Source organism: Urocitellus parryii, unplaced genomic scaffold (assembly GCF_045843805.1).
Source record: "Urocitellus parryii isolate mUroPar1 unplaced genomic scaffold, mUroPar1.hap1 Scaffold_37, whole genome shotgun sequence".
In the NCBI taxonomy this organism is placed as follows: Eukaryota; Metazoa; Chordata; class Mammalia; order Rodentia; family Sciuridae; genus Urocitellus; species Urocitellus parryii.
In genome coordinates, this window is record NW_027553327.1 from 9,298,334 (window position 1) to 9,315,017 (window position 16,684).

General features: G+C 48.8%; 2 pseudogenes; one reads left to right on the forward strand and one right to left on the reverse strand.

Annotated features, from left to right (window-relative positions):
• Positions 1–1,901: 1,901 nt before the first annotated feature.
• LOC144252190 (helicase MOV-10-like) lies at positions 1,902–12,842 on the forward strand (annotated as a pseudogene).
• A 1,048-nt stretch (positions 12,843–13,890) lies between these two features.
• LOC144252144 (rho-related GTP-binding protein RhoC-like) lies at positions 13,891–16,477 on the reverse strand (annotated as a pseudogene).
• Positions 16,478–16,684: the final 207 nt, after the last annotated feature.

Sequence of the window (16,684 nt, forward strand, 5' to 3'; positions counted from 1 at the left end):
TTTTGTTTTCATTTTTTTTTTAGAGAGAGTGAGAGAGGAGAGAGGAGAGAGGAGAGAGAGAATTTTTAATATTTATTTTTTAGTTCTCGGCGGACACAACATCTTTGTTGGTATGTGGTGCTGAGGATCGAACCCGGGCCGCACGCATGCCAGGCAAGCGCGCTACCGCTGAGCCACATCTCCAGCCCTTGTTTTCATTTTTAATGTGAATAGTAGAAACTTTAAAATTATACTTATTGAGTCACTTTTTTTGAGGGGAGGAATATGGGAACATTGCTGACTCAGGGAATTACTAATGAGTTTAAATCTTAAGCTGTTTTTTATAAGAGCAGAGAACAGAAAAGTTAAATAATTTTTAATGTAACTGTGATATAATTTCCATAAATAAAAATATATACATATTTATTCACAAATTACTTTAACCATATATACAGTGATAAGTGTCAATGCACTTCTCTATGGGCTGAACTCTAGCAGCAGCTGGTCAATCTCCTTGAATGCTGAGAGCCATTAGCCAAGTAGGTATGACGCATGGCAATTTCCTTATCAGCATACCCCATGTTGCTTAGAAGGACTCTCCATTGTGGAAATGGGCTTGCCTTGGTCATTTGCAGTGACATTGCATGTAAGGTGACCTTGCTCAAGGACCAGGGCAGATCCGGGTTTAGGGCGGATTGGGGTTTAGGGCGGTTCCAGGTTTAAGGTTATTCCTGCTGGGAATAGGGCGTATCCTGCTGCCTGAGTTCCCGTTGAGTTCTCAAGGGATTCAGAGAGTGGAGGTGGAATTTGGCCAGAATGTGGATTTCCCCAGAATGTGTCTGTAGAGTGCCAGTGAGAGTTTCGAGAATAAAGAGTTGCTGTTTGAATCTACAAGGTGTGAGTGGCTCATGATTTTGTGCCCAGCCAGACTGTAGCACTTGAAGCCTCCATCCTGCTGCCCTCGTTTTCTTTTTAAAAAATATTTTGTTTTTTTAGTTGTTGATAGAACTTTATTTTTATTTATTTATATATGATGTTGAGAAACAAACACAGTGCTTCACACATGCTGGGCAATTGCTTTTCAACTGAACCATCACTCAACATCTCATTGTTTTCTTAAGTGAATGAAATTTGACACAATCAACCAGACCTTGTATTTTTTTTTGTAACACATGTGATTTTATTTATTGCCCATTTATTTCATCTGGAATCTAAACTTGGTTTACCTGTTGATTTGTGTGATAAATTTCACAAGGCCTTAGTTGTCACTCCTGCTTTGTATGTAGTTCATTGATGGAAACCATTCTTATTTGCACTAGTACATAGATCTCGGATCTGAGACTAGAGATAATAGATACAAGATTTTGCTGAAACAACTAAAAAATCCATATTCATCTTTCTCTCTGACATATAGGACATATATCAGCATGTGGAAAAATAGGTTTTTGAGATGGTAAGCAATGGCAATTTTTTGTTCACCATCTGTACTCCTCTGGGGCTTCATCGGGTAGTTGGGGGAGGGGAAAAAAGGGTAAAATCTTTGGCTGCGCTCCTAGTTTTTTCCTCTACTTTGCATAATCAATTTCTACAACATAACATTTTCCCCTGCTTCATCTTCCCCATCCTTGTAGCTTTGATTCTCACTGACATTGCATTTCCTGTTGCTAAAGCCTGTTATTCTTTATTCCTGGCTTTCCTATACTGTTGGCCTGGAAGAAGGTACAAGGTTAGCCCAGCTGGAGAATGACTTGGTTTCTGGACATTTCCTCACACTAGGTTAGATTGTGTGGCCTCCTATGGAAAACTACTTGAGAACAACACAAGGTGTGATATATTTGAAACTTCTTTATGTGATACTAATCATCACTCACTATTACTGAGGTCTTCTATGTGCCAGGTGCTGGGCTAAGTGGCTTGCCGCAATGCTACTATCTTGGGTGAGGATCACAGCAGCCTTTAAAAGAGGCAAGCCCTGCCATTCCCATTTCATAACGGAGGGAAGCGAGGCTCCCAGAGGTGCAGTAACGGCCCAGGTAGCAAGGTAAAACCCCCTCACCTTGACTCACTGTGCTCTCCCTCTTTTGCCTGGGTAGTGCCCATTCATCTTTGGGAGATGTGTCCCCTCCCCTAGGCTGCCCTGGGAGCCTCAGACGCTGCACTGCGGTCACACACTGGAATCTCTGGGTTCAGTCTCAGTGCTTCTCAAGGCAAATCTGGCATACGTCACCAAGACTCGGGTCAGGTTCTTCAAACTATACCACTGGACTGACTCGCGGCTCCCAGAAAAGAGGAGATATCAGCAAGCACCACAAGTCACTGCAAGCCAAGAACTTTTATGACAGGTGTGTGTGTGTGTGTGTGTCCGTGTGTGTGTGTGTGTTTGTTGGTGCACACACACTTGCTTGTGAGGGGTGCTCAGGGCATGGGGGAAGGGGCTGTCTAACCAAGAAAAGAGTAGTTTGCTCAAGTTGTGGGGAGGCCTCTTCCTTAAGGAATGGGGGAAGCAGGTGGGGGGCTTGGCTGTGGGTGGGAACATGGCTAGCACTCTCCCCAGGGCATCCCCCAGCCCAGGCCCCTCCTACCCTGGCCCCCACCCTTGACTCCCACTCTCCCCAGGGCTGAGTATCTTCACGGGAAGCATGGGGTGGACATGGAAGTCCAGGGGCCACAAGAAGCACAAGATGAGCAGCTCCTTATCTGCCTGGATTTGAACCACAAGGAGGTGCTGACCCTGAGGCTCCTGAACAGAGGAAACAAACCTGCTACCCTCAGTCACCTCTTTCCTCTCTGCTGGACACCCCAGTTTGCCTTCTACTATGGTGACCAGAAGCTGCCCTGCCTGCTGGGCCCTGGTGAGTAGCTTTCCAAAGGAAAGAACTCTGGTAGGCAGGGCTTGTCCTTGCAGGGCTGAAGCTTTGGAGCACACGCTGTGGCTGTCCAGTGGTCTCCTCTCAGGATGGGTCCGGCTTCGGAGTGTCGGGGTCAGCATGTTGGTGGGAGGGTCTCTTCCTTCCCTCCCCCATCCCATTCACTCAGCCTTCTTCCTGCAGGTGAATGCTATGAGTTGCATGTGCAATGTAAGACCAGCTTTGTGAGCTACTTCCCAGCCACGGTGCTCTGGGAGCTGCTGGGACCTAGGGAGTTGGGTTCAGAAGGAGCTGGCACTTTCTACATTTCCCGTTTCTTTGCTGCCATCGCCCACAGCCCTCTGGCTGCACAATTGAAGCCCACGACTCCCCTCAAGCGCACCTGGATCACTGGAAACCCTGTGTTGACCAACCAGATAGAGGAAGGAGAAAGACCTGACTTGTAAGCCCTCCGTCCAGACCTGATGGGTCTTGGCATGTCCTTATCACAACAGTGTGGGCCCTTGGGAAAAGCCCAGACCTGGGAACCAGGGGCCCCTTTATTCCCTCGTCTGGGCTCAGAAAAATTTTTCTGCCTAGGAAGCAAATTGCAGGAGAGTAGCAGGAACAAGGACAGTATGAAAACATATTTTAAGAAGTGTTTTCACTGTGTAATGAATTATCAGGCAGCCCATTATAGACAGACACACCTCTCTCTTTCTCTCTCTCTCTCTCTCTCTCTCTCTCTCTCTCTCTCTCTCTCTCTCATAGCATTGGGGATCAAAACCATGCATGCTAAGCCCATGTTCTACCCAGCCCCCTCTCTTCTGTTTTTAAATTAAAAAAATTGGTAGTACTGGGAATTGAAATCAGTAAAGTAACACTTTACCACTGAGTTAGAGTCCCAGTCCTTTTTATTTTGAGACAGGATCTTGCTACATTGTTGAGACTGGCCTTTAACTTTTGATCCTTCTGTCTCAGCCTCCTGAGGTGCTGGGATTATTGGCATGCACCACCGCACCCAGATCTCTCTCTTTTTTAAAACAACTTTACTGAAATAATTCACATATCATACAGGTCAGTGATTTTTTTTTAGTATGTTCACAGATATGTGCAACCATTATTACAGTCAGTTTTAGAACATTTTATTATGCCAAAGAAGAGTGAACCAATACCCTTCAGCTACCACCCTTTTATCACTCACCCACCTGCTCAGTGCTTAGCAGCCACTCACTTTATCTCTGTCTCCATAAATTTCCCTATGCTGGACATGTCATGCAAATGGACTCATGTGTAAACATCTTTTCGACATAGTTAGCTAGTTACAAAATACTGTAGGACTTTCACAGTTAGATAATTGTTCACTTTTATTTAACAATATATAGGTACCAGTTGCAGTGGCACATGCCTATAATCCCAGTGACTTAGGAGGCTGAGGCAGAAGAATTACAAGTTTGAAGCCAGTCTCAGCAACTTTGTGAGGCCCTACGCAACTTACTGAGACCCTGTCTCAAAACCAAAATTAAAAAGGGCTGGCTGGGGATGTGGCTGAGTGGTAAAGTGTCCCTGGGTTCAATTTCTGGTACCCCAAAACAAAAACTATATATATATAAATTAACCTGGAAGCCTGAATACCCCCCAAAATTAACATTGGCTGTCTCAGGATGGTAAAAATGTTATAATATTTTGCCAGATTCTTTTTTAATAATGAAAATGTATTATAAATAATATTTTTAAATATTCCAAGTATTGGGCTTTCCAAAATTGGTCCAGCCATGGACCGAGCAGCCACATGAGCTAGTGAGCTTCATGTCCTTGGGCAGAGGCTGCCGACCACCCTTTGGCAATGGCATCACAGGGGTCCTTGTGCATCCTCCACGGAGGGGCATTCCCAGAGTCTTGAAGGTCACAAGTTCAATGTTTATGACAGCTTTCCCCCCACTTCTGCAGTGCTAAAGGCTATGACTTGAAGCTAAGTATGGAACTGGAGACCTACTACCTACCCCCACGCCTCAGACAGCTGCTCCCCATCCTTCTTCAGGGAACAAGTATCTTCACTGCCTCAAAGGAGATTGCTGAGATCAAGTAAGTACCTCCCCTCGGTACCCCACTCCCATCTTCTCTCTCCCTGCTGGCCTCTGCCTGTTGCTTTGGATGTCTGTCCAGCCTCCCAGGCTCTATTATTTCACCCTTGCTGAGCATGCCCACTTGCCAGGTGCTGTTCCAAATGGGCCTTGCCCATTATGGTGGGGAACAGTGAGCACTGATCATTTCTTTTATTTTATCTTGTACATTCCATATTCTGGTGAGTGCTTTGAAGAACTCAAGTAATGCTAAAGTAAAACCAAAGCAGGACAAGAGGATGAATTGGTGATGTTTTACAGAGAGCAGTCAGTCCTGACCTCTTTGAGGAGGTGACATTTGAACAGAGAATGACTTTTGAATGAGGTTAGGGTGTGAGTCATGGAAGGAAGATCTGGGGGAGAATGTTTCCGCCATAAGATCTACTGCGGATACTCAAGTCAGGTCTGAGGTTGGGTCAAGGACATCGGAGGAAGCAAGACTTGGGGCTCCCTTCTTCAAGGCCTCTGACCCAATCCATTTCTCTGTCCTTCTGGTCTTCTCTGATTCCTGGTGTGTTCCTAGTTGCAAATGGGAGAGGGTAGATGCTCCTGGTCATGGGGGTGCTTGACCTGTCCCTTTCCTGCCCTTCCCACTTCATCCCCCAACCATCACTGCCAGGGCCCACCTGGAGACAGCCCTGACATGGAGGAACTATGAGGTGAAACTCTGACTGCTGCTGCACCTGGAGGAGCTGCAGATGGAGCACGACATCCGGCACTATGACCTGGAATCGGTGCCCATGACCTGGGACTCCATGGACCAGAACCCCAGGCTGCTCACTCTGGAGGTTGGGGCTCAGATCAGGTGCATGGAGGGCAGACTCAAGTCAGCCAACCTCTATAGGCCATTCCTAAATACAGGGCAAACTAGAAGGATAAAATGGTTCCTGTCACAGAGGGGCCAGCAAGGGGTAAGGTGGGCATCCCTTGCCGAAAATGGTGTCAGAGCAGGACATTGGGGTTTTAATCTAGACTTTGCTACTACTAGCTGTGTGATCTTGGGCAAGATCCTTGCTTTCTCTGAGCCATAGGTTCCTTATCTAAAAAGCATAGAGCTGGACTGGATAATTCTTGGGCCCCTTTCTAGCACACAGATTTTGAATGTGTGTACCTTAGACCATAATTACCCATGAGAATGAATTTCTCCACACAAATGCAGGTGGTAAGAGAGAACAAGGATGATCAGGGCAAGATGACTACAGGAGATGAGTTTTAACAAGATTTTAAAGGCAGAGTAGAACGGAGCTGGTGAGAGGGCAGCTGAGTAGAGTGGGAAGCGGCTGCCAGGCCTTAAACTAGCACCCTGGAGTTCTGCACCTGTGAGCAGCTGGGGAAGGTTGTCTCCTTCCTCTCCCCACAACTCCTGTCTGGTGGGAGAGGAAGGGGGACAGGGAAAACGCAGCTCTCTGAGTCTTGGGTTAGAAGGCCAGAGCCTCAGTTTTCGTCCCTCAGAGGTCTGGAGAGCCTGGGGGTTGGGTCCTTCAGTGACCATGCTTGGGACAGAAGTTGGTTAAGTTCACACCCTGTAGGTTCCTGGTGTGACCGAGAGCCACCCCTCAGTGCTGCGGGGGGACCACCTGTTTTCCCTTCTGTCCTCTGAGACACACCAGGAGGACTCCATCACCTACAAGGGCTTCATGCACAAGGTGGAACTGGACCGTGTCAAACTGAGCTTTTCCATGAGGTGGGTGTTGGGGAAACCCTTCTTCAGTCTTCTCCCTCAGGCCAGGGGAGACGAGAGGCTTTCTCCTAAGATGAGTGGATCCCAACCACAGGGCAGGGGCTTTTCTTCCAGGGAACTCTGAGCTACTCCAGCAGCTACCTCTCCTAGGGAGCTTTTATGGAAGTCTTGGAAAGAGGGAGTGGAGCAGATTGAGGTGGAGGGAGGTCCTGGCTTTTTACTGTCTGGCCCATCTAACTGGAGCTCCTCTACCTTTCTCCCTATCCAAACCCTCCTGAGCAAATTTGTGGATGGGCTGACTTTCAAGGTGAACTTCACCTTCAACCGCCAGCCCTTGTGGGTCCAGCATCGGGCCCTGGAACTGACAGGGCGCAGGCTGCTGTGGTCCATGCTTTTTCGTGTGGCCTCCCGTGGGGTCCCGCTGCTGCCCTCAGATGTGAAGCTCAAGTGAGACGGAGGGCAGGGGACTCCAGTGCTGGTTGGAGTGTGGGGCTTGAGGATGGAGTCCTAGAGGCCTCTGGGATTCTGGATAAGTTGAAGTTCGGATTCCTATCCTCCCTGCCAGGCTGTATGACCGGAGTCTGTAGTCAAACCCAGAGCAGCTGCAGGCCTTAAAGCACATTGTTATGGACACCACACGTTCAGCCTCCTACATCATCTTTGGGCCTCCAGGCACTGGCAAGACTGTCACATTAGTGGAGGCCATTAAGCAGGTGAGGCTTGAGGATAAACCTAGGACCTATATCCTTGACTCCCCCAGATGGAGCTTTTTTCCCCAAATTCTGATTTCCTTCATCTCCCTGAAAGTTCTTGTTTCTCAGCAGCCATCAAAAGGAGGTGGGGAGGGCTGGGGCTGTAGCTCAGTGGCAGAGCACTTGCCTAGCATGGGTGAGGCACTGGGTTCAATCCTTAGCATCACATAAAAATAAACGGATAAAATAAAGGCATTCTGTCCATCTACAGCTACTTTTTTTTTTTTAAAGTGGGGAGCTAGAGTCAGTGTGGCTGTTGAGCACTGTTGAGTAGGTTGGGCACTGTGTGGCTCTTGCAGTGACTTTTTTCATTTCAGTATTCATAGACTTGTGTGTTTTATTGCAGTTGTTGTCCCACGTCAAAGTGCTAATTGGACTAGCAGGGCTCCAGGATAGAACTTGTCTTTTATATCACTGCCTCCCTTGGCTGTGGGAGGCAGATGCTGCACTGCCCCAGTGTGAGTCACCAGAGTTTGGGAAACTGCTTCCCACACTCTACCTGTCCGCATCTCAGGTGGTGAAGCACTTGCCCAAAGCTCACATCCTAGCCTGAGCTCCGTCCAACTCGGGTGCTGACCTTCTCTGTCAGTGGCTCTGGGTCCACCTTCCCAGCTCCATCTGCTGCCTCCTGGCCCCCAGTAGGGAGATCCGCATGGTACCTGAGGACATTAAGGTAAGGGAAGTGCAGAGGGTCAAGGGATGGCAGATGTCTGGGAGACTCTAAGGGTAAACCAGAAAACTAGGGAGACTTGGTTACTCACCTTTGGGTGGGTGAGAACCCTCCCTGGGCCTCAGTTTTCTTGTCTATAAAGTGGCCCAGTGCCAAAGTGAGGGGGGACATGGGTAGAACCAAGCTGATGCCTCATGTTGCTTCACAATCCATAGCCCTACTGTAACAGGGATGCGAAAAATGGGGAGTATGAGTTTCCTGCCAAGAAGGAACTGCAGGAATACTGAGTCTTAATTACCACTCATCATGGCCAGCAGGTGGGGAGTGTGTGTGTAAATAAAAGTGTAGTGGGCTGGGAAGATGGGGAAGGGTTCTCAGTGGGTGAGTGAGGGACCAGATTGGATGAGCATTCAGGTTTGGTAGTTGGGTGCCTGGGGATGACCCTGCCTGGCCTGACACCTCCCAGGTTGGTATCAGCCCAGTTTCCCATCCATCTCTTCACACACATCTTCATTGATGATGCTGGCCACTGCATGGAACCTGAGAGTCTGGTGGCCATAGCAGGGGAGTGGCTCAGGGTGGGGTGCAGGTGTGCCACCCTGCATGGGGAGATCCCATCACGTACCTTTCTCCTCATTCCACCCTTGCCTTCTAGGACTGATGGAAGTTAAGGAAACAGGCAATCCAGGAGGGAACTGGTGCTGGCTGGAGACCCTCGACAGCTGGGACCTGTGCTGCAGTCCCCACTGACACAGAAGTATGGGCTGGGGTACTCGCTGCTGGAACGGCTGCTCACCTACAATGCCCTGTACAAGAAGGGCCCTGATGGCTACGACCAAGTTCATCACCTCAGTTAATAACCAAGCTACTATGAAACTACAGGTATGCCCACACCCTCATCTCCCTCCACTCCTAGCCCATGCCTCCGCACCCACTGCGCGGGAGGCTCTGGTCTGCATTCCTGGTGCTCTGCGCCTCTGTGATGCAGAAATGACTGTAGACTGGAAGGTCGGAGGCCTCCTTTAGCTAGTGGTTTCATTCTGGACTAGTGAGATTATCTAGATATGGGGTGGTCAGACACCAGGATGTGTCTGATGTCTGTCTCAGATGGCATTTCCAGGCAATCCAAGGAGAAATGAGAAAATGAATAGTTTTTCATAAAAATATTATCAAATTAGAGGGCTAGGCAGGGTTGTTTGTTTTGCAGTGGTGGGGATTGAACCCAGGCTCTCACACATGCTAGGCAAAAATTCTACCACTGAGTTACATAGCCAGCCCTGTTTTGTTTTGTTTTTTTTAAGAGTCTCTTTGTTGCCCAGGCTGGCCTCAGCCAGTCTCCTTTCTCAGCCTCCTGAATAGCTAGCTGGACCTACAAGCACACAGAGCCACACCCTGTTTATATACTTCTTTTAGTGAATAAGTTTAGACATTAAAAATGCTTGGATGAGGGCTGGGGATGTGGCTCAAGCGGTAGCGCGCTTGCCTGGCATGCGTGCGGCCCGGGTTCGATCCTCAGCACCACATACCAACAAAGATGTTGTGTCCACCGAGAACTAGAAAATAAATATTAAAAAAAAATTCTCTCTCTCTCTCTCTCTCTCTCTCTCTCTCTCTCTCTCTCCTCTCTCACTCTCTCTTTAAAAAAAATGCTTGGATGAGTACCAATAGGACAGTTGCAGAAAGGAAATGTTATTGTGTTTTTACTACTTTTATTTTTGGATTTAACATATTATCTCAAATAAGGGTAATGGGAAGTGATACATTGTTTTCATACTGACCTTCCTTGGCAAAATTGAAAGCTGAGTCCCTAATTTCTTAGTTTTTTTTTTCTTTCTTTTTTTTTTTTTGAGGGATGGGGTGTGCCAGGGATTGAACTGGGCACATGACCACTAAGCCACATCTCCAGGCCTATTTTGTATTTTTTAGAGACAGGGTCTTACTGGCTTTGAACTGGTCATCCTCCTGCCTCTGCCTCCAAAGCCACTGGGATTACAGGCATGCACCACCATACCTGGTAAATCTTAGTTTTTAAAAGTAATTTGAAAAAATAATAATAATTTCGCTGGTCACTGGATCCCTATGGACCCACAAGTTCTGCTTTATGTGGTGTGAAATGCCTGGCAGGAGAACTTGCAGGTGAATGTGTCCTGCTATGCAGGAAGCAGAAAGCAAGACGCTCGTGTGTGGGCCTAAAGCCTGTCCCCTCAGGGGACAAAAGTAATCCAGGCCTTGGTCTAGCTCTCCCTCCCTCCTGCCTCTCAGGTCCCATTCCACCATCCTGGACATTCCCAACCAACTCTACTACGATGGAGAGCTGCAGGCCTGTGCAGATGTGGTGGATAGAGAGTGCTTCTGCTACTAAGAGGGTCTGCCTCAACAGGTGAGGCTGGACAGAGCAGGACTCAGGCCCCCACCCCCATATCTTGATTGTTTACTGAAGGTAGGAAAAGGCTCGACTGGACACAAGGGGTCCCTCCAGTTGTCACCTTGGCCTAAGCTTCCTTATTGCTTGCAAGGGTTTTGGAGTGGGAGGGAAGGGAAGCAGGGAAGTCCAGCTGAGGGTTTCTTCTAACCCTGTGTCCAGGGATTTCCCATCATCTTTCATGGTGTGATGGGCAAAGATGAGCGTGAGTGCAATAGCCCATCCTTCTTCAACCCTGAAGAGGCTGCCAAGGTGACCTCCTACCTGAAGCTGCTCCTGGCCCCTTCCTCTAAGAAGGGGAAATCCCGCCTGAGCCAACGAAGCATTGGAGTCATCTCACCATACTGGAAGCAGGTAAGGCCCTCAGTTCCCAGCAAGGATGGGTCCTCCCCCAGGTGATACCTCTCGAACAGCCCTGGCCTCTGCTGGCCCTATATCTCAGAAGAGTGCAGAGGTCAGCCGCCTCCTCCCTCTTTGCTCCCCAGCTCTCTGGCCTCCTTTCTGCCTGGTTCCTCTTGAATTGAGGTGACTGCATAAGAGAAAGATGCCTTTCCCTTCATTCCAGGTGGAAAAAATCCATTATTGCATCACCAAACTTGACAGGGAGCTTTGGAGACTGGATGACATAAAGGACTTGAAGGTGACACACTACTTCACATTCACTCTCACCTTCTTTGTACCCTTCTTTTTCCCAAATCAGAGACCTCAGCTCCTGTGCCACTGCTTCAGTCTGGCCCATGTCTCTGTCCCACCTCCACTGCCTTGGACAGAACTGGGTTTTTCCCCATCCTCTTGCTCCTCAAAGCTCCAGCTTATAGTTCTGGCATGGGATCAGGAAGCCTGCATGTTTAACAACTTCCCATGTCACTGTGATTGGGCAGTTTTGAGGTCTTTGCCCTAAGAATGAAGTCCAAATGCCACAGCCTACCCCCGCCTGTCATGTGATATTATCACCTCATCTCCACCCTCAGTAGCTTAACACTTGCTCTGAGATGGTGATTTGAAACTCTTAGTACAGAGAAAAATCACCTGGAGTGCTTTTAATACTGCCAGGGCCAATTAACACTGATATCTCTGGGCAGAGCCAGGGCACTAGTATTTTTTGCAGCTCCTCAGGTGCAAGCCTGAAACCTACTCTTTTGAGATTTGGAGACATCTGCCTTGGAAAATTCTGATCAGGAGGTCTGGGTTAGGGCCCAAGGTTCTATAGTCTTAACAAGTACTTGCTGATTATCTCCAGGAAAGTTTCAGAAACACTGTTTGTAGTTACTGTATATTTTGCAACACTGTTTGCTTTGTTCTGATGGCTTTACAGGCTCGATCCCAGAGTTAGCTTCACTCTTGAGGCTTGTGCTTCCAGAGAATGCCTCCTGTCCCCTGTAGCAGCACTCACCCACTGATCGACAATTGCCCAGTGTACCCTCCTTGCAGCTCAAGCGCCATGGGGCAGACGTTCCTTAAGTTCCCCTTGAACCCACCTATTCTCAAGCCCTGCCTCTATCTCTTCTAGGTGGGCTCTGTGGAAGAATTCCAAGGCCAAGAACGTAGCGTGGTCTTTATCTCTACTGTGTGAAGCAGAGATTTTTGCAGCTGGGTCTGCACTTTAACCTGGGTTTCCTTAAGAACCCCAAGGTTGGAGGGCTGGTGGGTGTGGCAGTAATTCTTCCTTCCTCTGGCCCTTCCTTCCCATGACCCCACCACTTCTTCCTTCCAGAGGTTAAACGTGGCTGTGACCTGGGCCAAAGCTTTGCTCATCATAGTGGGCAACCCCATTCTCTTGGGCCATGACCCTGACTGGAAAGCGTGAGCATTCCTGCCCTGTAATCCTTCATGGTGGCCACAAGCCCCAGCTTAGGCAGCTGTATCTTCATTACTACCTGCTTATGGCTCAATCCTCAGGATCAGTTAATCTTCATAAAACCTCCATCATATTTGTAAGTGAGCTGACATTTAGAGCTTGAGCAACCAAAGCTCAGATGTGGCAGGACCCAGGCCTGGCCTCCAGCCTATGCTGGTACTCCTCATCCAGGCCTGCACAGCTCTGTGTGCCAACACCTCTGTACCCCACAGATTCCTGGAGTTCTGTAAAGAAAACATAGGGTATACAGGGTGTCCTTTTCCTGCCAAACTGGACCTACAGAACGGACAGAACTTACTTCAAGATCTGAGCAAGCTCAGCCCCTCTACCTTAGGTATGGTTGGGCCAGGGTGGGCCAGGCAGGGGACAGTGGTGGAAGAGAAGGTAAAGAAGACAAAGCATACCTCCTTTCTTTCTAGGGCCCCATGGTCATGACTACCTCCCCAAGGAGTGGGAGAGTGAAGGGGGCCTGTCCCTGCAAGTGGAGCTCCAGTGGAGGAATGAGCTCTGAAGATACAGCTGCCTGCCTTCTCACACCAAGCGAAGCCTTAGCCCGCTGCACCCAACCCTGAACCAGAACCCAGCTGGGCTGCCCCTCTAAGGGACAGGAAGGCTGGGGGAGGGTGTTTACAACCAAGCCATTCCACCCTTCCACTCCTGGGGAGAATGACACATCAAGCTGCTTGTTAGCATTGTTATGGGGGAAGGGGAAGGAAGAAAAACTCTGAAAACAAAAAAATCTTGTTCTATGCAAAAGTTTCTTGATCGTGTCTCCTCATCTTGGCCCCAGCTTCCTGTATCCCCAAGCTGACCTGCAAGAGGGTGAGACTGTCACACCCTGTCCAGGGCCACATCTCTTCACAGCCTCCATGTCCAGGGGAGGAAACTCAGTGGGCAGGGAAGCCACCCACCGGTTTCTAAGTTTAGTCCAGGCTAGAGACCATGCCCATCACCCGCCTCCCAGGCTAAGCCAGGCATGACCTCATCTCTGCTCTAAGACTCCACACTTCCACTTCCTGCCTTTGCCAACAGGGAGCCAGTCTGGCAAGCAACTTGGAAATGAAGAGAGAGATGGGACTCTGGGCTTGTAGACAAGATAGGAACCAGACAAAGGAAACAGGAAGCTGCCACACACATGTTGGAACCTGTGGCCTTTATTCATGCCCCCACCAAGTGCAGTCAGAGACAAGGCCCCTGCCCCAAAGAGAAACCCCAATCCAACTACCCTAGAAATGCTCCTCTGAGCCAGAAGTATATAAAGTGCTAGTGTGTGACCATCCTCTGGGGAGGGCCAAAGGGAGCAAGAGCCCTACCCCTGGACCAAGGCAGCAGGGACAGGGACTGCTCAAGAAGGGCAGGCCACAGGCCCAGCTCCCAGAGGACAGGGAGGGAGGGCAGGCCTGCCACCACTCTGGGGGCTAGGGAAACGATGCAGTCCTGGGCATGAGGGAACTGTAAAAAGGAGCCTTCAGCATGGAGTCCTAAGGGTGGAGCTCAAGGGCAGGTGGGTGATCCCTAAGACCCTGTGAAGAAAGGTGGCATCAGGAGCCGTGGGGATCTCAGAGAATGGGACAGCCCCTCCGGCGCTTATTCTTGTGGACCTGGAGGCCAGCTCGAGTGGCCATCTCGAAAACCTCTGGCACTCCCTCATAGGTTTTGGTGGAGCACTCAAGGCACTGATATGATTTGCCATATCCCAGCCTTCCTCAGATCGGACGGGTTTCTGAGAAGACAGAAGATAAGGCAGAGGAAGCTGGTGGCTAGGTGCACCTCTCACCACATGACCTATAAGTATATTAACTATAACAAATACCTCCTCCAGCCTTGAGCCCACAAAGCATCCAGACCCCGGCTGCCCAAGGCAGGGATCTAAACCTCATATTTACATTCAAAGTTGTCCCCAGACTAGCCCCTCCTCTCCCACCAAATCGCAGACCCTATGGTCCACATATGTTTTGCCTAAATGTGTGTCGGCTACCTCCTTAATGACCTACCTTCTCCATCATCCCTCCAACCCATCCTGTGCCTGCTGTTTCCAGTTTAAAACCTTGCCTTATATAATTATCCTCTCAAGATAGTCTCTATTCCATACCCTGGCAGCTTCCGATAATAAACTCTTCCTCTGGTCAGTGGACCGCTTAGTGAGACCCTGAATAAGCCAGCTCCCTTGCCCTCTAAGCCTTTTTTCAGCCATTGATGATGCCCTTCCTCCCCAGGTACACTGATGGTGCAGTCTGCATACCCTAAGTGAAACATAAGCTGTCTCCCCGTGGACAAGGACTTCCTTATTCATCTTAGTAGCCCCAATTCCAAAGACAGAATAATAAACTGGAATAAATGAAAATGCCAAGTGACCTTGGACAAGTCACTTCATTCTATGATCATCTGATTTGATACTGAGGTTCCTTCAGATTCTTAGCAGGGCACACACATGGGAGAGGAGGAGGTAGATATCACTATGACTGCTTAACACAGGACAGTTGGCTGAAGAGAGAGCTCATTTCTGCCCCAGCCTGCAACCCCTCAGAGGGCACCTTCCTCCCCAGGGTTCCCCATCAGGCAGCCCCACCCACCTGCTTCATCTTGGCCAGCTCTCTCCTGGTATGCTCATCTTGCCCGAGTCCTTCTTATTCCCCACAAGGATGATGGGCATGTTGGGGCAGAAGTGCTTCACCTCCAGGGTCCACTTCTCAGGAATGTTTTCTGCACAGACATGTCCCAACAGGTACCTTGGTTTAAGCATGTGAGCACTGGTCTTCCTTCCCATAGCAGTCTGAGGCTGATGGTCTCCTTCATACCTCAAAACCCCATCCCTTGTAGCATATCCTCCCCCAAGCTCTTCCAAACACTGGAGATGCCACAACAAAGGAGCCAGCAGAGAATGTGTGGCCTTGGCTGTGGCCATCCCCACAGCCTCTGAAGATGGCTGACTCCAAAGCATCTCCACCCCTCTCTCCAAAGTCCTCACCCAAGCTGTCAGGGCTGTCAATGGAGAAGCACATGAGGATGACATCTGTGTCCATATAGGAGAGGCGCTGCAGACATTCATAGTCTTCTTGCCCTGCTGTGTCACACAAAGCCAGTTCCACCTGACAAACGGGCAATGCATAGCTGACCCCAAGGGCCCCAACCTACTACCCAGAGATCCTCTCAAACCACTGGTCCTGCTGTGTGCAAGGCACCATATTAATCACAGTCATAACAAACTCAATTGAGTTTTTCTTTAAAGTTCTAAGATGTAAACTGGGTGTACTGGTGCATACCTATAAACCAGCTATGTGCGAGGCTGAGACAGAAGAATCGCCAAGTTCAAGGCCATCCTGGGGAACTTAACAAGATGCTGTATCAATTTGTTTAAAAAAGTAAAAAGGGCTGGGGATGTAGTTCAGTGGCAAAGTGCTGCTGGGTTCAACCCCTAGTAACCCCTCTCCCACAAAAATCACTAAAATGTGTTTGATTTTTGTGATCTCAAATGAATAGCTATCGTGAATACCACTTTAATTCTCACACTCCTTTAGGGTAAGTCATGCCATCATCACCATTTTGTGGTGGTGGGGAGTTTAAACCCAGAAGCAAAGGGACTTGGCCCTGATTACAAAGCGAGTATGTGGTAGAACCAGAGGATATATCCAGGTTTTCTTTGGGGTACTGGGGATTAACTCAGAGCCTCACACATGCTAGGCAAGTACTCTACCAATAAGCCACACTCCAGCCCTTTTTATTTTAGATAGGGTCTGGATAAGTTGCCCACACTGACCTCAAACTTGTGATCAATCTTCCTGCTTCAGTCTCCTGAGTAGCTGGCATGATGGGCATGTAACATCACACGTGAATATATCCAGGTTTTCTAAAAGTGCAGTTTCATTTCTCAAATTTTACTTGTTCCCACAGGAAAATAAAACAAAGATGTGAGAGAGTGGTAAGGAAGGACATACTACATGACCAGGAACAGGGTTCCAAGGCAGGATAGGAAAGGGCTCTTGGCCTTACCTGCTTGCTGTCCTCCTCAATGTCTGTAATATAGTTCTCAAATACAGTAGGGAAGCAGACCTCTGGAAACTGATCCTTGCTGAAGACAATGAGGAGGCAGGTCTTTCCTCAGGCACCATCCCCCACAATCACCAGCTTCTTTCTGATTGCAGCCATGGCTGGGGCTGGCAAACAAGAGGCAGTAGGGATTTGGGGGAAAAAAAAAAAAACTAGTAGTACAAAAACTGCTCTGTGACTGCCAAAACCTCTCCACAAACCTGGGCAAAGGAAGAGAAAACAGAAAAGGGGGCTTGCTTCGGCACATTCTTGCCAAGCACCAATCCTGTAAGAAACAGAGTTTAAGATTTTTAATTTCTGGGGCAG